The sequence below is a fragment of the Equus asinus genome, chromosome 16 (assembly GCF_041296235.1).
Source record: "Equus asinus isolate D_3611 breed Donkey chromosome 16, EquAss-T2T_v2, whole genome shotgun sequence".
Taxonomy (NCBI): domain Eukaryota; kingdom Metazoa; phylum Chordata; class Mammalia; order Perissodactyla; family Equidae; genus Equus; species Equus asinus.
The window spans coordinates 47,790,847-47,814,567 of record NC_091805.1 but is presented as its reverse complement, the minus strand read 5'-3'; the positions used below and the strand labels follow the sequence as shown (position 1 = coordinate 47,814,567).

At 45.8% G+C, this 23,721-nt stretch overlaps 1 long non-coding RNA gene across 3 annotated transcripts in view; it reads right to left on the bottom strand.

The window, feature by feature from the left end:
- LOC123277659 (uncharacterized) overlaps positions 1–18,864 on the bottom strand; it is a 60,010-nt gene extending 41,146 nt beyond the window's left edge. For all 3 annotated transcript variants that reach the window (XR_011494931.1, XR_011494930.1, XR_011494929.1), the window contains exons 1-3: positions 18,301–18,864; positions 16,908–16,988; positions 6,917–7,295 (exon numbers count right to left, since the gene is read on the bottom strand). This is a non-coding gene — a long non-coding RNA (uncharacterized lncRNA). The remainder of the gene's footprint in view (positions 1–6,916; positions 7,296–16,907; positions 16,989–18,300) is intronic.
- Positions 18,865–23,721: the final 4,857 nt, after the last annotated feature.

Sequence of the window (23,721 nt, the reverse complement as noted above, 5' to 3'; positions counted from 1 at the left end):
CCCACCGTGATTTCTGAGGATGGCAGCCCCTTGAGTTTTGCAATGCACAGCCCTGTGTGGCTTCTCCTACCCCGGGGCAGTCTTCGGGAAAACTTCCTTCTCCCCCAGACTGTACAACTTGAAACCAGCCCAAAACATTCCTACGGGATCAGATGCCTTCAGCCTTCCCTGGCAAATTTCCTTGAAAAAGACTAGTGTTTTCGGCATGGTAGTCCAAGAAAGGGTTATAATAAGCATCATCCTGAAGCCTTAAATACAGTCTCTGGGTCTGCAAATACCATAATAACAGACTTGCTTTCTCAGTCCTAGGGAATTTTGTGGGCACTGGAGCTCAGAAACGTCCCAGGCATGTAAGCAAGCTTTATTCTTATTTGCGTCTGGGCTCCAAGGAGAAAATGGGGGGTTCCAAGTGCCAGCTTACACAACGCTCTCATGGAGGCACAGAGACGGTCTCTGCAGCTGTGTTTCTGGGATGAGAAGGTGAGTGGAACACGTCTTTGCGGGTTGCTGGTGCCTCTACACTGTGGGGCTGAGGGAGTGCAGTGTCAGGGTCGAGTTTGAGTAAAGGAGGGGCCGGAAGCAGAAGCAGAAGCAGAAGCAGAGGGGAGGCCTGGACAGAGGAATGGAGCCTCCTTGCACGCACTGCCTGTGGTCAGAAATACTCGCCGTTACCGCTGGAATTGGAGACGTAATGGGCTCAAATGACGTCAAAGGGTTACTGAGGGGTTGTCTTGCTAAAACCATGAAACACTGAGCATCAGCCTTTCTTGTGGGCGCCAGCTCTCCCGTCCTCACTCCTCCCCCTCCCACTCTCTGGGTATCTGCACTGGGCCCTATCTAGACCTTCCAGAGGCTTAAGGCAGATTTGTTTTCATGGAATCAACTCTGCTACTCGTTTCAAATCCATATGCACCTTAATTTCACAGAGTACAAATGTGTGCGAGGAATTCAAGTAAAAATACAAATTTTTTAAAGCCTCATATTTTTGATAGGAAAGAAGGAAGACCTAGTTAAAGGATTTCTGTTGAGAGTCTTTTTGTAAATCACAGTCTTCTTTTAAAGCCGGCTTTTCCATACACTGAGCTCCTTAAGGCCTGGATAAGACTGCATTTTCCTAAGGAAACTTTCGAATCCTTGTGAGCTGCTTTACCTTCTAGGATTTTTGCAGAGAGGGACCCAAAGTGGATGGCTGTCTAGGGAGCATTGTCAGGGCCCTAGTGCTGGCACTCATACTGGCCTGGACAGTGGGGTGGTGTAAGGCAGGGTGTGAGTCAGTTCCTGGGGATGTCACTGTCGTGGTCAAAACGTCCACAGTTTCCCAGAACACCTCCTTTCCCTGCAGGGCAGCCAGGCTCGGGCCTGGATTCCATGAAACTGCTGTGGCCTGACCTGGGCTTCCAGGCTCCCCTAGAGGCATGGCCTGGGGGCACAAGGCAGAGGACTCCTTCCCTGAGCAAACTCTCCACGAGGGGCACCTTTGCAATCATTGTTACAAGGTGATATTGTGGCACAATGGTTGCTCAGACTGCGATGAAAATTCATTACCGGAAGCAGAAGGAAACTGAGGGTTGGTTTGATCTGTTAGTAACTGACATCTTAGTGGTTACATTAATCTGCTCCAGCTGCTATAACAAAATACTGCAGACTGTGTGGCCTAAATGACAGACATTTATTTCTCATAGCTCTGGAGGCTAGAAGTCCAAGATCAAGGGGCCACCCAGCTTGGTTCCTGGAAAGGGCCCTCTTCCCTGCTTACAGATGGGGCCACCTTCTCCTGTGTCCTCACATGGCAGAGAGGAAGCAAGCTCTCTGGTGTCTCTTCTTATAAGGACACTAATCCTAATAGATCAGGCGTCCACCCTTATGCCTTCATTTCCCCTTAACTACCTTCGTATGGCCCCATCTGCAAATGCAGTCACTTTGGGGGTTAGGGCTCCACCATGTGAATCTGGGAGGATACAATTCAGCCTAGAGCGGTCCAACAGCAAGATGCTCAGGGAAGACGGTGCCCTTTGAGGTGTTTGCTGTCCTCCCAGTCAAAGACCCAGGCCTCATCCTCTGGCCTACCCATGCCTCAGGCTCCTTGCCCCGTCTTAGAACCATACCACCCAGGGGGCAGTGCAGTCGCCCCTGAGGCCTGGTGCAATCATGCAGGCTGGCAGAGCTGTCTGGACTGCAGTCTGTCTGATGAGTCCACTAGCACCTTGCCGACTCCCACATGTCCCTGTGTCCCCTCTCGGCCATTGGTCAGGCCCTGGATAAGCCTGGGGGAAGGGTAAGAGGACGAAGAGAGTGACAAATCTCATCTGCTACTTAGCAGAGGCAGGAACCCTCCTGGGGACAGAACACAGAAGTCTTGCAAAGTCTGTGCTTGGACAGGCTGCCTCCTACATTTCACGGGTGAAATCATTGCAACTTGGGGCCTTTGCGTGCCTGGCCTCTGAGGTAGAGAAAGTCCATCACACCTGAGGGTCAGGTTAATCAGCTAAATAAAAATAGGAGTGAATGAAAACCACTTGGGATTTGCCTAACGTTGCAAATAGCTCAAATAATAGCCACAGAAAAGTCTCCACTCCCCATTATTCCTCCTTTGTCACCCTGGAAAGTGTGGTCTCCACTCTAGCTCTCCTCAGTCTGCACTCCCACCCCACCCCTGTGGTTGCTGTCCTTTCTCTGCCTTTGTTTTAAAGCAGTGAATGGCAACGCCCTTCAAAAGCTCAGGGGACACTCTCTCATTGTCAGGCATGCAGCCACGCCATTCAGGCTGCCCTGACTGAAGATTTTATTCTCCTAGTGATGAGTCACTGCTGCCGTCTTGTCCCTGTGCTTCCTGCAAGGAGGTATGGGAAGGAAAAGGAAAGGAGGGGCACCGGCCAGCTCATATAGTGCCTTGTGGGCCTGGGTGGGCTCCAGTCATGAGTCTGTGTGGGAGAGAAAATGCAAGAAGGAGCACAGGCCTGCTGCCCTGGACAGGGGCAAAAACCATGCCTTATCGGGGTAGGAGGGTCACATGGGTCACACAGTCCCCTAGGTAGGGGACCTAGGGACAGATTACGGGCTTTAGGCTCCAACAGGTCTGGCTTTGAAGTCCAGACCCACTGCTTCTGGCATTCTGAGCAAGTTATACAGCTTCTGTGACCTTAGTTTCCACATCTGTGTAAGAGGGATCTCAATCTCCTTCGTGGGATTATCGTGAAGGCTAAAGGACATGACCTATGCAAAGCTCCTAGACCAGTGCCTGGCACAAAATTGTAGCTGGGCACTTATTAGATTTCCTCTTTCCCTCTCATATCTTCCTTCTCTCCTTCCTCCTCCTAATAGGAGGGTGTCGTCCCTACGCAAGTGTACTGTCCTCAGAAAGGTTCACACAGTGTCCAGCCATCTCACAAAGGCAGGCTCCCATGCACATATAGGAAACGTTTCTCACTTGGAAACAGAAACGACTGGAGAAGATCTGGGAACAAATGAGCCCATGCCTTGTACCAAGGGGACCTAAGCACACTCATTTGATCTCAACACGGTGTTTGGCAATGATTTATTAATTAATTCTCACTTCTCAGACTCGTGGCAAGAATTTGAATCCCCTTTTAAAGGCAGCTCTTATCATCATCCAGCTCCGTAGTCATCATTCAATATTTATTAGGTTCAGGGCCTTCTTCCAGACACTATAGATTTACTTCAGCCTGGAAAGTTGAAGGCTGAGAGGGGCTGCTTGAGAGGTCCACACAGCCCCACAGCACACACAGGCCTCGGGGAGCAAGTCCTTGTTCACACAGTCCCAGCCTCGTAGAGTTAGGAGGGATTATGACAAAGCAAGATGACTTTTAGGTTGAATGAAAGAAAATGCTATTCTGTCTTTAGCAAGTAATAAACTCACATAACTCATTATCCAAGAGGGAGTTGAGTGTGAGCATAGGAAGTATGTCAACAGGAGTTTCAGGTAAAGTCATGGGTGACTGATCTCCGTGTGGGGCGTCCCATGACCCTCTGAACTTGCCAGCAGGGAGGACGTCCAGCATGTTGCAGGGGCTGAAGAAGGCAAGCTCTGTATGCTTGGGCCTTGGGTTCCAGCAATTCATATGCCCGTGGATTGTCTGGGGTTTCTTAGATTTGTGATTTTTCAATGTTGTTAATCTGAATTGGGGGAGAGGGGAAGAAACAATCCTGGAGAGAGGGGCTTTTCAGCCGTGGGGTAAGAATCTCCCAGGCAGCATACTGGACAGCAATGTTTTTTGCTGCCTTAAATTCCAAAGGCCTACACCCTTTGAAGACTGCAGCAATTTTGCAAGAGCATGGAGCATTTGCATTGGAAGGGAGTTGCTGGACTATTCCACTTACTGCAGTTTTTGCCCTGAACAGCTTTGTGCAATAGCAATTAGATTCAGAAATAGCAACAGTGACAGTGCTGGAAACGCAGTTGCTGAGCTATCTATCTTTGAGGCAAAAAAGTCTATGGACCTAAGGACTGAACATTTACTCACTTATGCAACAAATGTTTTGTGCACCAACTCTGAGCCAGGTACTTAGGACACGAGATGAATGAGACAAAAGGTTTGCCTTCTGAGAGTTTAGCCAGTGGGCAAACAGACAAATAGCGCCAGTACTGTGAGTGTTATGGGAACAGAGAGAACAGGGTGGGGGTTGATCTCCACCTGCAGGAGTCAGGATTTGAAGGGCAACCAGGCATTCCCTGGTGGAGGTGAGAAAGGGAGAAGAGGGTTTCATGCAGACAGGAGAGACTGGAACATTTGGAGCAATACTGTAATTCTCTAGGAGTGGAGCTTAGGCTGCTTGAGACAAAGTGGCAGGAGGTGAGTCTGGAAAGAAGACAAGGCAAAGAAGATGTTGAAGGTGGTGGTCCAAGCTAAGGAGCAGGGCTCTGATCCTGGAAGGGAAGCTGGAAAGAGGGCTAATCAGATTCCCATTGTAGGGAGATCCCAGATGAAAGTGAGACTCCAAACAGGAGCAGCAGTCAGGTGACTATTGCAGTATCCAGGAGATTAATGACTGGGGACTAAAGTCCTGAGGTTATTCACAAGGTGGGACTGATGGGCCTTGGTTGCCAGAGGCATATGGGGGGTGGGGAGAAGATATGAGATCAGGGATGACTTCCTGGTTTCTTGGAGTGGATGGGGGTACCATTCATTGAATAGTATCTGGTTGCCAAAAGAAGACTGTGATGGAGAAAGTGATGATTAAGTTTTTGATATGTTGCACTTGCTTTTTGTATGAGGCAGCCAAACAGAGATACCGTCAGGCTGTGTTTGTAGAGATCCGGATCCCCGAGAAAGACGTGGTCTGGAGATCCCAGGTCCCAGGGACATGAGCAGAGGGAGGTGAAAGCTTGCCAAGGACAGCCCAAACATGAACAGAGGAGTGAACTGAAGGTGCCGCTCCAGAGAATGCCCAGGGCAGACAAAAACCAGCCCACCAAGAATAGCAAGCAAAGAGGTGGGAGGAGACAGGCTTATCAGAAAACAAAGGCAGGAGGACTTTAGAAGCAAGAGGAATTGTTCAACAGTGTTGCGTGATGCAAAGGTCAAGGAACAAAAGAACTGAAAGAAGCCATTAGATCTGGCACCTGGGGCATTACTGCTGACCAAGTGAAAGAAGATTCTGTCGGATACGCAGGGAGAAGCCAGAAGGCAGTGGGCCAAGGAGTGAATGAAAATAAGGAAGTGGTGACAGCAGGTAGACTATTCCATCCAGAAACTCAGCTAGGAAGGGAAGGAGAGAGCTAGGAGGATGCACCAAGGAGGAAAATTCAATACAGGAGCCTTGAACATACAGTAATTATTTGCACAGGAGAAACAAACTGTAAAGGACATTTAAGAGACAGAGGAAATTGATGGAGCAAGCACACAGAGGATGCTCAGATCTCAGCTCAGATGTCACGTGCTCTATTTTCCCGCCCTGTCCCTTCCCTTCTCTGCAATCCTATGACATTCCCTTGGACCACCCATACAACGTTTTCAGACGCTGCTTTACATTATGGTCATTTGAGTGCACATCTTATCTTCTGTAATTAACTTTGAGTCTCTTCCAGGTTAGGAATTCTATTGTAAACATTTTTATTGTAATCCTTGAAGCTTTTTTTATAAGACTGAGTTTCATAATATTTTTTTAAATGGAGGTTAAACTTATATAAAGGATATAAAGAGAGTAGAGCTTGATGCATTTTTACATATGTCTATACCCATGAAATCACTACTCCAACACATAGAATATTTCCAGCACCCTTGAAGGCTCTCATCACCCCATCCAGGCCGTATCCCACCCCGAAGTGACCACCGTTCTGCCCTCTATCACCACACAGTTTTGCCTGCTCTCAACCTTCTTATAAATAGAATCACCTGGTGCAGGTTCTTTTCTATCTGGTTTCTTTCTCTCAGTAATATGCCTTTTGTTGTATGCCATGGTAAGTAAGTTCTTTTTTATTGCTGTGAAGTACTCCACTGCGTAAATATAACACACTTGTTCTATCTCTTGATAGATACTAGGGTTTCCCCCAGTTTGGGGCTATTAGAAATAGTGCTGCCATGAACACACTTGAGTGTGTTCTTTGGGGGTCATAGAACTCACTTGGTCAGGTATGTACCCAAGAATGGAAGGGTTGTAGGTAGATATTTGTTCAACGTTAGTGGATGCTGCCAAAGTGTTTGTGCCAGTTGATATTCCCACTTGCAATATATGAGTGCTCTGGCTCTGCAGTATTTCTATATGAAATGCAATTCTATGAGGAATGCTTAAAACATTGAAAAGAACAACTGCTTTCAAGAACCTTAATAACAGACCCAAAGCACAAGAGTAGTGATGCAGGCAATTCAGATAGTCTCTTACTCTGCCTAACTTAATAAATTAAACTTTATCACAGGTATGTATATATAGAAAAAAATATAATATACATAGGGCTCACCATGATCTGTGGTTTCAGACATCCACTGGGGTCTTGGAACGTACCTTCACGGATTAGGAGCGAGTACTGTAATTTCATTTGTGATTACCTCTTTTCTGTTTTCCGTTTTCTGTTTTTGTTTTTGTTTTTTTCTCTCTCTCTCTCTGGAACTCCTATTACTTAGATATTCGAATTCTTGGACTAGTCTTCTAATTTGGCTTGCTATTTTCCCTCCAATTTTTCTATCTCTTTGTCTTTTTGCTTGACTTTCTGAGAGATTTACTGTTGAGTTTCTCATTTCTGCTGTTTTTAATTTCTAAGAATTCCATTTTGGCTTTTGAATATTCCTTTTCTGTTTGAGTCTGTTCTTTTTTCTTGGATGCAGTATCTTCTCTTTTCTCTGTAAAGATACAACATATGTACACTTCAATTTTTCTCTCCTTGCATGTTCTCAGTTTCTTACATGCTACTCTTATTTCATTTTCTTTTGGTGTTTGCGGTCCACATTCTCAGCTTTCCTCAGATGTTTAGTAGTACAGGCATATCTGATCATGATTGAGAGTGTGGGACTATTAATCTGATTGGGAGCTCTTAAGCTGATTACAAACTCTAGGCAAGTAGGTGGAGCTTTGGACTTTGTGCTGAAATGTACGATTGTTGGAGAACCTCCTATGTCAGTATTCTAGGTCTGTCCATCTTGGGCTATACTGATTCCCTAAGCAAAAAGAGTGCCTGACACATAGCAAGTACTCAATTCGTGTTAGTCATTATTAACATTATCGTAGAAAATATGTACACAGAGAAGCATATATATACACACAACTCAACTAATCAGAAGCCCATACCCTTGCTAGGATCTTCATAGAGATTTACAAAGGTGCAATCATTCTCAGAGATTTAGACACAAACTTTAAATGGTGGCTTTGATGCTTCATAGTTGGCGGGTGGATGATGGAGAACATGAATGGAAGGAAGATGTTTGGGGCTAACACAGGACAGGGTGGGGAGGCAGTTTATGGAGAGGGAGGAAGTGGCTAGAAGAGATGCCAAGTGGTCACAGTGGCTTCCAGAGAATGCTAGTGGTTTCCTCAATAAGCTGGTGTCTAAACACTCTCCATCTTTGCAGTTCCAGTGGAATGGGTTTTGACACACATAGGGGCAGATTTGTTAATTAGCTCCATGGCTTCTCCCGTGGCTGTCCATTTTACGGGTGATGGCACCAGAGGACCAGCTCTGCCAGAGGAGAGAAGGAATATTCCATTAATCTGGCTATGGGTTATTAAGCCACTCTTTTTCCCTGTCGCAAACAGATTGTGAATAACACTGTGTTCTCTTCCCTCCTCCTTCTCTGCCTTCTCTTCCCTTTCTACCGCCTGGGGACAATGGTGAGACTAGCAAAGACTTGCTGTTCTCTACTCTGGTGGGTGCTGGCCTGCCTGGTCCTTGGTAATGGGAAGGGTGCCCTTTTCCTCCTTCCTTCAGCTGTCAGTCCCCAGCCACCTGGGAGTCCCCTCCAGAAACCTGACTTGTAGCTTCCGCAGTGCTGGGCCACTGGCCAGAGTGGCAGAGTCCTCCTGGGAGCTGGTGTAGCCTTTGGCAGGGGATCAGCTCTGAGAGTCATTGATTTCAACTGCTCAGCATCCTGTCTCAGCTCTTCTTGTGCGTCTGCCTCTCTCAATTCAATTCTAATAACTTTATTGGCACAAGGAGATGGAGAAAGCATTGCCAAAGTCAATAATCAAGTTTCTGCAACCGAGATGATTTGATTTTTTTTTTTCTTTTGTGGTTGTTTCATCAAGATAAGAAAACTGTCTTTGCTCATATTGTGTTTTATCTTTGGATTATTTTCTGGTAAGATAGTTCATATTAGAAAATGTGAGTCAGACATTTCTCCAGTTCTGCAGCCTCATTATTTTCTATTTCTAGTTTATTCTTGCTTGTTTTGATGTGTTTTTCATGTAATTTTTTTAATGACGGAAACATCAGGTAAGCAAATATTTATTGAGTACCTACTATGTCCTATGCAGTGTCATGGGGTATTTAAAAACATGCACTATTTTTTATCTACAGTAGGAAAAACTGAGGCAGGCTATAAAGACATCATCAAATGAGTTTACCCTTCTGTCCAAGGCAACAAATAGTATAATTCCTGTAAGTTAGGGGGTAAAGATAGCTGAGTGGTTAACAGTGTGGGTTCTCAGCTCTGTCTCCGACTCTTTCTGTGACTTTGGGAAAACTTCCTTGTGCCTCATTCTTCAGCTGCCAAAGGGAATGATAATATCAGCACCTGTCTCTTTGGGTGGTTGTGAGAATCATCTAAGATTGAATATAAAGCCCTTAGAAGAAGCCCTGGCACTTTACTAAGCACTTAATAAATGCTAGCTATTATTATGATGGTGACTTACAGAGACCTTAATACTTGTCTTGTCCAAGCTCCTCCTCTTCCTGTGAGTGAGGATATAGAAGGCCAGAGAGACTGACTTGCCCGAAGTCACAGTTTTGTCTCTTTAATTGCAGACAAAGATGCTAATGACCTCTCCGCCATGCTGCCCCCTTGATTAATAGTGTGAGTTTTGATTCTGGAAACACCAGCAAAATTTTGGCAAGGGATTTCTCTCCAGCCCACCAGACAATGAATAGCACCTCGCAGAGCATGCTGGGAATTTCACTGTCTCCTAATCACTTGATTTCTTGGAGTGGACTTATACAGACATCACCAACATCTAGTTGAATGATGGTACCTTTCGTTCAGGTGGGTCAGGATGGTGCAGTGGTTAAGAGCCCACAGTCTGAGGCCAGACAGACTTGGTTCAAATCCTGGTTCTTCCCTTTTTATATACTGTGTGATCTCAGACCAGTTACTTAACCTCTCTAAGCCTCAAGTTACTTGTGAGTAAATGTGGATAGTAATGGCACTATCCCTTATTGCATTGTCACGAAGCTGAAACAAAACAGTATATAAGAGTTTAAGCTGGTCCTGGCATAGAGGATCACTCAGTACATGGAAATTAATATGATTTTTATACTAATTTTTAGGGCTCTCTTTTATCCATGACCTCATTTTATCCTCAAGACATCCCTTTAAGAGAGGAAAGAGAGATTCTTGTATTCCCACGCCTTAGCGGAAGGAATGGGTATTCGCAGAGGTTCGCTGAGTGTCATACAGCTAGTGAGCGGCAAGTACGGGATCTGAACACACACAGGCTTAGTGACCCCACACCACACTTTTAAGTCAGGGACTAAACAAACCCAAAAACATCCTCGTAATTGAGGGGCGGGGAAGGAGAACTGGAAAACTGAACAGGGGCATCAGGGAGTGGAAGTTATAGTGACGCTTTTGTTAGACACATTAAATCAAAACACGCACGAATGAAGCGGGGATGGAAGAAAGGAAGCTCCACACAGAAGAGAAGAACAAACCAACCAATAATTAGAAGCTCCCTTGTAAGTTAATGCTAGGAGAATGGGGTAGAGAACTAATACTTTCAGCTTATCCCAGATCTAGGGCGAAACAAAGACTCGGAGAGAGAGAGTTGAGCAGAGGGCCATTGGGTGAAGGATCAGATCAGAGTGCGCAAAGACTGTGCCGCGCTCATGATAGCAATTCTGACGAGGAAGGTGGTCATTAAGGTAACAAACTTTATGTTCATGTAACCATAAACGAGGGAGCCAGTGCGTTCCCGGGGAACTGCTCATTGGGTCAGGAAGCAATAAGATGACGAGGGAAATCTTTCTTCTCCCCCCCGCCCCAGCCCAGGGCCCTGTGCCTCTGAAGGGGCCTCTACGCAGACCTGCTGAGGGGACCGGCCATCTTTGTCAGAAACAGCCGTCTGAACAGATGCTGGAGCCAGGAGTGAAGCCACTCTGCTCCCTGCACCTCGCATGGTCTGGCTGGTCTGCCTTCTCCCCGAAACCTCTCCCGGATGGCAGCCCCCTCTGGATGGGTGGGAAACTGGAAAGCTCACTTGGCATCAGTTTCCCCAACTTCTGTTGTTGGCACATGTAGCAGGGCCTGGGAGTTTATGGGATAAGAAGAAAGCTTGAATCAGGGTCTTGTTTTGACGTGTGTGGGGTTGGGGGACTGATGGCCAGGGAAGAGACTAGGAACTGGACCCCCCCACTGTCCCCTAACAACTGTGGAGTTCAATCACGGGGCAGTATGCCATGCTCTGATGTAGCTGTGAAATCCCGGAGTATAGAATGCGGAGAAACTGCCCCTTGTGAAAATCCTTGAGTCCCCCAGGGATAGACTGTTGCCCCACCAACTTAAGCAGTGGACCTAAAAAGCAGGCAGCATGGGTCCAGTGCATATCAGAGGAATATGGGCCCAGGCCCCAGGGAATGGCTGTACTGTCAACAGCATCATTATCATTTTGGCATGTCTAAAACTTTCTTTTTTTGCCTCACTGATAATAACTTTTTATTGTTTTATTCTTGGTGTGTGGGTACAGTCCTGATGCTCTCTGTCGCCCAGCAAAATCTAATTCCCCAAGTCAGCTTTCTGCTTGTACTGGGAGAGGCAGGCAGGACTCCATGCACTGATTGCATGCTCTATGTGGACGGGAGCCAGGTCTATTTGCCCAGGACCTCAGTGCCTCAGACAGTCTGCCACCCTCTATAAGTCTTTGTTGATCGATCCCTGGGGAAACTCTAATGGGCATTTTGCTATTCAGTGGTGAAAGAGCAGCTGCCAAGGCAGCTGGGCATGGAGAGGGAAGAATGTTATGAAAATCTGAGAAACAAGAGAGGAAGTTGGACCTCTCACACTGAGGGAAAGTAAGGATGGGAAGGAGTATAAGGTGAAGAGCGAGAGAGGCTGCCATGCTGAGGGAGCTGAAGCTGGCGTATCTGCCTTGAAGGGCATGAGCGATTTGGAGCGGATCCAGAGAGGGGATCACTCGAGGACTGGGATAGGGCCAGAGGTGAGTGTAAGGAGGAGTCCCAGAAGTGGGTGTTAGCCTGGGACAGGCAAGGGGAGGAGAATCTAGAAGATCCTTCCATTCTCTGTCCATCCCTGGTCTCCCAGCTGTGTGGCCGTGTCCTGACTTCACCTCCAGGAGTAGTGCTGGTCAGTGGGTTAGGGATGTTTCCACTGGTGCCTCTTTTCAAACCAGCTGCTGAAAAAGGGTGCAGGGCTTGATCCAGGAGTTTGAGAACAACATTTACTTGTGGAGAAGGAACCTTCTGCTCCTTGAAACCTCAAAACATACGTTGAAGTGTGTCCTCATTAGGGGCACTATTTTGAATTCAGTAAATTCAGTTGGGAAGTAAGAGCCATCTTGCTGTTTGGATTTATCGGAGATTACATTTTTCAGCCAACATTTGTAAAGTGCTATGTAATTTAAAACACTCTTGTACATTATCTACTTGGTTCTTGAAAAAAACTCTCCCAATTCTATTTACAGAGGTAAAATTGAGGTCTTAAAAAAGATTCAAATAAGGTCACAAATAAGCTAACAATTGGCCATTAGACGTTCTGGTTTTGCTGTTGTTTATTTCCTCACACAGAATCTTGTGGGTTTTTTCACTATACCCATCAAGGATATCATAAGGCTGTAACTTGGAACTCAGGAATGAATGACAGCATGTCAGGGAATCTCCTAGAATTATTCCAGAATTTTAATGAAAGTGCACCTGTGCTCTTTTTCTGGGGAGGGAATCCACAGTTTGAACAGATTCATGAAAGTTTTTATGATATGCAAAACATTCAACAACACATCACAAAAGGAAAAGCTGTTTCGCTGAACAGTTTTTTGTATCTAACACATACCCCTATACACACCAGGGCCACAACAAACCAAAATTAAATTGGTAGCACAAGTGTAACAACCTCCAAACTAAGCCCTTTATAATTATTCCAAACATTTGGCAATAGGCTATGTAAAACATTCAGATCAGTGGAATCTTCACTTGTATCGGAATGTGTTGGCTCTGTGTAGACACAATCCAGCTCTCTCTTGTCCTAATTGTTGCCTGTGTCTTTTCCTCCCATTCCCACCCAGCCTGGAGAGGGCAGATGGTAGACAGGCAGGAGAGAAGGTCTTTAGAATAGGATCCTTATTAATATAAGCCCATGCTTTGGAACTACTTTCTATGAAATGTTTTAAAGTAAGATCATTTTGCTATTTTTGAGATAGACTCACCTTATAGACAATAAAAAACCAATGTAGTTGGATGCATGACCAAAATAGGAGGGGTTGGGTAAGGCCTCAGGAGTTAAACTATATAATCCAAAATTGCAAATTTTAGAAGGGGCTTTTGGGATAATTTAGGTGATTTTTAAACTCTGACCCTGGCCGGCTCCGTGGCCGAATGGTTAAGTTCACGTGCTCCACTTCGAATGCCCAGCGATTCACCAGTTTGGATCCTGGGTGCGGAGCTAGTACCGCTCATCAAGCTTTGCTGAGGCGAACTCCCACACAGCACAACTAGAAGAACCTGAAACTAGAACATACAACTATGTACCTGGTGGGGATTTGCGGAGAAGAAAAATAAAAAAGACTGGCAACACATGTTAGCTCAGGGCCAATCGAAAATAAATAAATAAATAAATAAATAAATAAATATACTCTGACCAATAGACCCCTACAGCTATGCAGGGGTGCTTTAGGAACTACAAATATTTGATTCAAATCATTTAGAATTTTGTTTTACAATTAAAAATTCTTCAGTTAAAACAAATTTACTACCTACAACTATGATATACAGCTATGTACTGGGGCTTTTTGGAGAAAAAAAAAGAGGAAGATTGACAACAAATGTTAGCTCAGGGCCAATCTTCCTCACCAAAAAACATAAATAAATAAATAAAAATTTACAGTTAGGGGCTGGCCCTGTGGCCTAGTGGTTAAGTTTGATGCACTCTACTTTGGCAGCCCAGGTTCAGTTCCTAGGCTCGGACCTACACCACTCATTGGCAGCCATGCTGTGGAGGCATCCCACATACAAAATAGGGGAAGACTGGCACAGATGTTAGCTCAGGGCTAATCTTCCTCAAGCAAAAAAGAGGAAGATTGGGGCCAGCTCAGGGGTGTTATGGTTAAATTCGCGCGCTCTGCTTTGGCGGCCCAGGGTTCGCAGGTTTGGATCCCGGGTGCAGACCTAGCACCATTGGTCAAGCCATGCTGTGGCGGTGTCCCACATGAAATAGGGGAAGATTGGTACAGGTGTTAGCTCAGCACAGTCTTCCTCAAGCAAAAAGAGGAAGATTGGCGACAGATGTTAACTCAGAGCAAATCTTCCTTAGCAAAAATAAATAAATAAAAATTTACAGTTAAATGTTTCATACACCAAACATTTACGTACAAGAGACAGCCAACATATCAAATTGTTCTTCCAGTTTCACGCGCTTCTGCGTATACAGCTCATGCCATAAATATTTTGTAAATGTTCATTGATTCAGAATGTTGCAGCCCTGTACTGGCCCTTTTTATACTATTTTTTTGTTTTTCTTTTAAAGCAGGCCTTCCCATGTCTGTTTACATAAAATTATACACAGCAGCTATTTGATATACAATTTTATATACAATTTGATATTGTATATCAAATAAATTTTATATACAATTTGATATTGTATATCAAATATAGCAGGCATGGGCTCTATGAAATTAAATGCCGGGTAAAACATACTTTTTTTTCAGCTCCATGTGTGGTTGTTGTACAATAATTTATTTTAAAATAACAATTGAACAAAGTCTGTGGAGCAATGATTGTGTCACATTATCCATGGTTTAACTCCTGTTGCAAGGTCTGACTCCTTCTCTCTTCCTTTTGAAGACTGAGTAAGCTCACCTTGGCAAGGGGAGGCTTCTGGCTTAATCCTAGATAATTGGTCAGCCAAGACATGAAACCTGAAATATGTATTCAGTGTTCCAAGCAAAATAAACTTGTCTATTTTAAATTTTTGAGTAAATATCTGACAGAGACAGTCAAAGGAGGATCTGGGACATCACTGGATGTCTCATAATTGCTGACAGCTGTTGTTACGATGTGCCCAGCACTGTTCTAAGGCCTCGCCTGTAGTGGCTGATTTAAACCATCCAAAACTTTATAAGGCACATATTAATGTGCCCCTTTTACAGCTGAAGACGCCAAGACGCAGGCACTCAGCCAGCAAGCGGTTGTCCCAAGATTTGAACCCACAGAGTTTGCCTCTGGAATCTGGACTCTTATTCACTACATTGTGTTTTCCATTGAACAATGAAGATTACCTTGGGTGAAGAGCCTGTTCACTGACCCCCTTCCTCCAGACTGAACATTTGCCAGTTAAGGAACGAGAGCAGATCTTACACGCTGTTTCTGACTCCACTTTAAGGAGAAATTGTCATCACATTCCTCTTTCAAACTATCTGACCTGAAATCGCAGGGTGAACAAACTCGTATATTTGCAATCACTCACTTGTGAGAATTAGGATTCTCTCAATACTGTGCAAAGCAATCACAATTTAAAACTACGTTGAATGATGAGACTGACATGAGACTGCAATTGTCACTGGTTTCCCTTGTTTTCAAATTTTATGTATTCATTGAAACAACGTTTTTTTCTTATGGATTAACGTGATGACAAGTAAATGTTATAAAACTAGGCTCATAAAGTAAATTTATGGTAATGTCTACGTCTGTCGTATTTGATAGACATAGACCTGTCCTTCCTGTCTGGGGCCATGACCTGGGGAAGATTCTGCAGCTGGGAGAGAGCAAATACTAGAGAAGCGCTTAAGAGCAAGAATTAGGAACTCAGTGGCTTAAACAAAGACGGGTTTGTTTCTCTACATAACAGGCAGTCAGGAGGTAGCTGGTGCTGGGTGGGCAGCTCAACAACAACAGGCATCCTGTCATTCTCTTGGCCTTTCCCTATGGGCACAAGAAGGCTGATGGAGGTGCAGCCAACACATTCACCCTCCTGACAGGACAAGGAGCAAGGATAACACCTGCCTTCTCTGTCCCTTCTATCAGGAAAGCAAACCTTTTACAGAAAACTGCAGGCTTCTGCTTACATCTCACTGGCCCAAACTGTCACCTGGTCGCTTCCAGCGCAACGAGGCTGGGAAAGTACGTAGCTTTCCTGGGCTTTAAAAACAAGGTGGGCAAGAGATATGAGGTTAGGAATGGATGCTGAGTCAGCCAATGTATAGTATCTGCCACAAAGAAAAACAAAGATTTTCCGGGTTACCTTGGGAAAACATTCCTTTCGAGAACTGTACAATATCAGCTTTGAGGGATTAATAAGTAGGACACTCATACACCCATGTAAAAACATTATTAATTGCTTATCATGCATCTAACACTGTCCTAGGCACTAGGAAGTCTCAGAGGTTTGGTTGTAGAGGCTTCCCCGACCTGAAGAAAGAAGAGATGGGCTTGCTAACCAAGTTTTCTCAGTGCTAAGGAATCATAGGAAATTCTCCATCTCCATTTTTGTATAAGCAAAAGGATTAGATCTCTAAGGACACTTCAAACTCTAGAGTTCTCTGATTTTGTACAAATAATCTTTTATTAAGATGTTCTCTGTCCCTGCTTCAATGTCACTGTCAGTGTCACTGTCAGCAGCATGTAACGACCCATATTTTCCCAGCAGCTTAAGTGGTCATTGCATTAATTTGATATGATGGGAGCAACCAGAATGTTGCGTGGGAATTATATTTTAAAGAGAAGCATCACTACAAGCTTCAGAAGCAAGGACAGATGGTAGAAGCTTGGAAGAGAAAGGCAAAAGTCAACATAAACAGAAAATAAGAATTTAGAACTTGAAGGTAGCATTAGTAAGCAATTTATAAACATGAATTTTTGTCCTTCTAAGATTCTATCATCGGTTAGACCCCCTTTTAGGAACAAGTGGCATGCCTGTTTCTGAAGGTGGCTGCTCTTCATACAATCTCAGGTGCTTACCCCGAGAGACCACGTACACACAGTCCTTCATACATTCAATATATCTTCAATGAGCAACTATTAAGTTCCAAGCACTTTCATAGGTCCTTGGGACATAAACACAAATTAAGCCGTGGTCGCTTACCTTAGGATGCTATGTCTACTGGAAGGGATGGATCCTCTGACTAAAAGTTGAAATTCACTGGGACAAGTGGCCATAACAGAACTGTGAACCAAGCGCAGGGGAAATACTGAGGAGATCCGGGTCAATCCTGCCTGATGCAGGTATGGGACAAGGGGGTAGGGGAGTGGAGGGACGGGACCAGTCTTCACAGGCAGAGGAAAGGTAACTTTTGAGTGGTAGGACAAGTGCAAAGGCATGGAAATACGTTTGGAAAATTGCATGTCATTTCGCACATATTCTAGAATACAGTGTCCATGGGGGCAAATGATGAGTGAAGAACTTGGAGAGTTTAGCTCATTTGGAAAGTTTTGAGTGCCTTACATACAAAAGGATAGGCTAGCAAATTTAGGCAAAACCATGCTGGACTTTGTTTTTCTTGGTTTCTCTTTGCAACCGGCTTTTATTTCTGCTAGCCATACCTTTGACTACATGGGCTGGAAGCCTGGGAACCACTCACCCCACACTCCTTTATCTCTAGGGTTCTGAACACCATTACCGTTCAGCCAATGAGATATACTTGCTTAAGATTTGGAGCTGGAAGGCAGTCGGAAGCAAGATGTGTTGCTATTCTGTCTCCAGCAGCGGCTTGGAGGTATCTGGGCTTTGGCAGAAACGAGGATTGACAAAGTCCTCAAGGCACCCCTGTCACCTACCCGCTTCACTGCCGCAGGAGAGCCAGGACCATCGGGGGTGTTTTCCTGCTCTTTCCTGACCTGGGTGGCAAAGCGACTTTTCAATTTGGAGGACCACAGCTGCAGCAGTGAACCTAAAAGCTAGCAGCAGCCTCCCCCGACTTTCACCACTCTCATTTTCCTGACAGTTTTGTAAGCACCTAACCCCCTCTATTAAATCTCTCTGCTTGAAACACCCACAGCAATTTCCTTTTATGCTGACTGAGCTTTGACTGATAACTGTATCAATATAAATGAAGATAAGGGACAAAACCATCCTTATTTGTGGTCAACATCATTGTTTACCTAGAAAATCTACAGTTAAATTTTAGAACTAAAAAGAAAGTTATCAAGGTTGCCAGATACTAAGACTAACATATAAAAAAAATCAATTGCACAAGTCACAGATCTGGAGGTCATCCTTGATTCTTTCCTCTCTGTCACCTCCCACATCTAATCAATCACCAAGTCCTGTTGATTACACCTACTCAATATTTCTGGAATGTATCAAGAGCCCCCCTGCTGCCACCCTCGTCCAGACCACCACGTTCCTCCCCTGGATTGCTGACTTCTGTCTATAGCTTGGGATTGGACCTCATCTCCTCTGACTTGGTAAACTAGGCCAGGAGCCCCACCAAGCGCTGTAGTGGCTCCCTGGACCCCCTCCCCACCGTGGCACTTACCTTACTTTACTGTTATTGCTTGTTTAATGTTGTTCTCCATCAGCCAACTGTGAGCTCCACGAAGGCTGGGAGTGTGTGCATCATTGTATTCCTAGTCCTGACACAGAGTTTTTTCATTTTAAACTTTTCCCAAATGAATCACATTGTAAAACATGCTATTATCAATAGTGACAGTCTTCCTTCTCTAGGAGGCTGGGGGAATTTGACACATTTTCTCTTCCTGGTGCCTCTCTTACTGTTTTCTGTCACAGTGCATGAGTGAGGGGCTGGCGCTGAGACAGTACAATAACCGCTAAAACTGACGGGAGCTTTCCATACCTTTTATGGGCAAGAAAAGAAAGTCCCCATATACGGCAGGATTCCGTGGGGGAATTTACTACCGTAGGCTCCCCTACCGTGTCTGAGTCCTGCAGACAAATCAAGTCAGAGCTGAGGGATGAGGAAAGGTGGCCAACCTTTTTACATCTTCTTTCCATCTCTTGGCTGGGAAAATGGAGTGAAGACTATTTCATGACTGTCTCACCGAAGGAAGTTCAGTCTCTTTTCTCTTTCTTTTCTAGAAGGATCTGTTGATTGTTGATTAATTAGGCAAACCAACATGGAGTCCTGCATCAGAAAGAAATGGCTGCAGGTGGTGGAGCTGAGGAAGTAAACGAGATCGCCCAGGAGGAGTGTGGCCAGTGGTCAGGGAGTGGACTCGGATTAGCACAGGTTCCATGTGCACAGGGACCTCGTCTGTCTTTGTGGCTGCGTCGGCTGCACTGAGTGTAAGGCCCAACACACAGGAGTGCTCGGGAAATACAGAGCAATGAATAAAAGAATAAATCACAAAATCCTGCCAGACCCCACCATCAGGGACTGAGCTGAGAGAGGGAATAAGAGAAGTGATCAGAAAATCCAGCCGAGATGGCATCATGAATGCCAGGAAGGAAGGTTCTAAGTGGAGGGAATGGACAACATTATGTTAAATGTTGCTGACGTCTTAGTAGTTACAAACCAGTTAATTGGAAGTAAAAAAGAAAAATGCTACAGCAATGACTTAAAAATAAAGCTTTTGATGTTGTTGTTTGTTCGATGCATGGCAGGAAGTTCAGAGGGAGGTAGTCTAAGACTGAGGGAGTGGCTCGACAATGCCATAGAGACTCAGATCCTTTCTCTCTTTCTCTCTGCCATTCGCACTGTGTTGGACTTCCTCTTCGTGTCACAATATGGCTGCTGCACCTCCAGGCATTGTGCCCACATCCACTGCAGAGGAGGAGGAATGGACAAAAGGGTAAGGAGCAGGCCAACTGAGCCCGTCCATTTTTTCTCAGGGACACCAAAGTTTTCCCAGAACAAACTTACTTTCCTCTCTTTGATGAGACCTAGGTCATATGGTTCCCTTTAAGTCAACCCCTGACCAAAAGTCTCGAGATTCCATTACTGTTTTAATACATCAGATTCATTCTCTGTGGCTGAGGAAAAGCTTCTCTCTGAGATCAAGGGGTCACCCATGATGACTAAAAAAGTGGGATTCTGCTGCAGGGAAGGGGGGAGGATGCATGTTGGATAAACACGAACGATGTCTGTTATAGAAGTTACAGTATTTAAAGACCCAAACAGGATCAGCTGCATAACTTGCAGGGCCTAGTGCAAAATGAGAGTGTAGAATCCCCTGTCCACAATCATCAAGGACCTCAAGACAGCAACAGGGAACCACTAAACCAAATGTGGGACCCGCCTGAGTGCGGTCCCTGTGCCGCTGCATTTGTCCCGTGTCCACGAAGGTCTTGGATACAAAGCTGACCACTGAGCTGGGCAGTTGGGAGATCACTGGTAAAGCGGGGAGGAGGCGAGGAGAGGAGAATGCAGTAGGTTGAGGAGTGAATGGGAGGTGAGGAAGTGGAGATGGCAGCAACACTCCTTGGAGAAAATAGATGTGACGAAGGAGAAGCCTGGCTAAATAGGGAAAGAAAGAAGAGAGGGGGCGGAGGCTCTATGTACCAGCAAACTGCTGCCCAGGCATCTTCTGTCTCTCTCTCCTGGGCCAGCTTGCATTGGAGCCTGGGGGGACTTTCATGTAGGGCGGGTGGGAGAGGGATGGGGCTGAGAGCTCCACTCACCCCTCAGCAAGCCTCACGCCACCACGCCAGGAGAACATGAAGGCAGAAGAGAGGGCCCTGGGACAGAAAAGCTGGGTTCAAATCCCAGATCTGCTAGGGGCTAGCACAATTCTTTCTCTCTGTCCCTTAGTTAGCTTACCTGTCAGCAGAGGATAGCAAAACATGTGTCAGAGGATTTACAAGGGTGACTTGCTACAAAGGGAAGGCATGGTTGTTGCCCTTCGAGCAGATGCTCTCCACAAGAAGGCTGGGCGTCTACCTCCTGCCCAACCCTCCACCACTATTGACCTCAGCCCCTCAATACTAATTTTAAGAATGGCTGGTCAATTTTAAGAGATCCCATTAGTTATATGATGATACGGTCAATACAAGTGGTGGGTGGGATGGCACACGGAGGAGAGAGAATGGAAGAGGTAGAGACGTGTAAGTAAACCCACTCTGTTCCTTCCCCCGCCCCCTACCTTTGTCATCCGTTGGAGCCTTTGGGCTCAGGGCTTATGCGACTTGGTGATGTAAACAGTGCTTGAGTGATGTCACCCCCATCAATGCCAGGAGAAATAAATTTCATTTCCCAGAAGATGCAGCAGACAGTACCTTCTGGGCAAATAGTGACTCTAACAATAAATAGTGGCAGAGGAGAGAGACCTTTAATGGAAAAGCTTTGTGAACCTAGAGCAGCCAGGCTGTAAATTGCAAAACAGAGAGGGATTTAATACTTTAGACCAGAAGACAGAGTCATCAGAGGCAAAATAAATAATGCTAAAGCCCATTTGAAGAAATCAACTATTAAAATCTAAGTATTAAATGAAAACCACACCTAACTGACGTAAGAAATCAAGCAAGGGAGGCAGAAACCCCCCATCCTCGCCTCCAATTAGGGCTGCTTGGCGGGGCGGAGGGGCGTGTCCTCTCCGGAGGCGGAGGAAGCAGAGCCAACCAGGAGACGGGGGCGGAGCCTCCACTCGGGCCGGCAGAGGGGCGGGACCCGGAGAGCTGGAAAGTTAGCTCGCTGTGAAACTTACGTGAGGGTTCCGAAGACTCAGAGTGTGAAGGGGGATGGCAACCTGGCAAACAGGAAAGCACACCTTGCAAGCTTAAATAAAGGTCAGAAAGTGTCCCCCAAATATCCCTTGTCAAAAAAATTCATTAGGTAACTGCGTTCTGACATTTCAAGTAACATAACGTGTATTTCATTTTGTATTCCTCCGCAGTGAAGTCACTGCAAACACTGAGTACAGGAAGAAAGCTGAGGCTTGTCTTCATCTTGCAAGATGTCTGGGCACCTAATGCTTCGGAAGACGTTGGTTCTCAGAAGGTCATGCCGGCATCCAGGGGCAAAATCTGGGTCTGCTTGACCGAGGACCCCGCAAATCCCAGAGCAGGCCTGAACCGGGATTCTCTGGAAGGTGAGGGCACTCCCACAGGTCCCCGTGCTCCCTCTTTTGGAATTTTTGCATCCAGGGGGGTAGACAGAGCGTGACTATTATTGTCCCCATTTTCCCCTCCCATGAGGAAATGGGAATTCAAAGAGGTTCGGTGACTTGCTCAGGGTCACGTAACCTGGGGCTTCTTGCTTCAGCGCTCAAGCTTTTCTCACTTTACCAGCCCTGGAGCCAAATTCCAACTCAGCGTAAGAGACTTTCCGGGGAACCCCCCCTCAGGAATGAGAGATTCATGTGTCCATAGGCGGGTCTGGCGATTCCCTGAGGTTCCCCAACAGAGCCTGGCATTAAATCCTATTCTGGAGTTGCCCCCCTACTGCCTGGACCGAAGGAGCGTCCTCTGGGGTCTGGAGTCTGCCTTTCCCTAACTGGCGCTGGTCCGAGCAGGCGGAGGTGAAGGAAGGTGCTGGGCCTAGCGTGTTTGCCCCGACCTGAAATCCAGATGTAGTGCATCAAACCTGGGCTTGAGCGCCGTCCTTGTAGAGCTCTCCCAGTGAGTCAGATGATAGTGCCAGCGCAGGAACCAGGCTACATGGTGATGCTCTGAGGACAAGAACCAGATCTCGCACCTCCTTATCTAGTCCTCCTGCACAGCACAGTGCCTGACATTTGGTGCCCTCAAAACCTGTTTACTAAATAAATGAACAAATAGACTTTGATGAAATACCTGGATCTGAGTCTTGGCTCTGCCCCTTAAAGGCCATGGACAAGAAGCAAATGCCCAAAGCTCTCCAAACTATAGCATCCTCAGTGAGGTGAATTTTCCCATCCGGGGTTGTAAGGAATAAATGAACTAAAGCACGTGAAAAAGTCTGAGAAATTAAAATCCACTAGAAACTCAAGAGGAAGCATTGCTAACATTAGAAATCCTTTTCCTCACCACTTATTCTCTCTCCTTGTTACCCATTGTCTCTCCCAGCTTCCCATTACTTTATGGCCTCCCACCCTGGCCTAATATGCCCTGGAGTGATGGTGGGTGGAGGAGGTAAAAAGATAAATCAGCCTCGAGTTGCTGACAGTCAACACATCTCTTACCTGGAAGCAGCAACAGTCCTAAAAGTGTGTCTGCAATTGCCATGGCAACCTGGAGACTGCCTACCTCCACCCTGGTGTCCAGAACAATGGCCAAGTGTTAGATAGATCTGTGTGTGTGTGTGTGTGTGTGTGTGTGTGTGTGTGAGGGAGTTGTGGGCACTGTTGGGGCATTGCACACCCCAATGGCTATTAAGAGACCGAACAGTCCCCACACGCAGAAGATCTGTTTACTCCCACTGGAAACAGGAAGTGGGCCTTTTGTCTTGCTTTAGACCAGGAGTCAATGAACTACAACCCATGGGCCAAATCTGGCCTGTTGCCTGTTTTTGCACAGCCCACAAGCTAAGAATGGTTTTTACATTTTTTTAATGGTTAAAAAAATCAAAAGAAGAATATTTCATGATATGTGAAAATGATATGAAATTTGAATGTCAATGTCCGTAAAATAACATTGTATCAGAATATCGCCCACTCCTTTGTTTACATATTATCTGTGGCTGCTCTCACAGCTGAAATAGAGCTACAATAGAGAGGGTACATGGCCCTCAAAGCCTTAAATATTTACTACTGGGCCCTCTACAGGAGAAGTTTGCCTACCCCTGGTCCAGGCCTTCAATTCCACACACTTTCAATGAGCGTAGACTCGTGCCAGGCTCAGGGCTCCCTGCTGGGGTGCACTGATGAATAAGGTGCCACTTTGTCCCGGTGAGGCCCACAGTCCAGGTGAAGAGCACATAGGTTACACACTCAGTCTGCTGTTCCTAGAGATGCCAGATCCATCCTGGGCCCGCCCCCGACCTGACGCGTGTGCAGAGATCCCAGTTTGAGGTAATAAGGCCCCT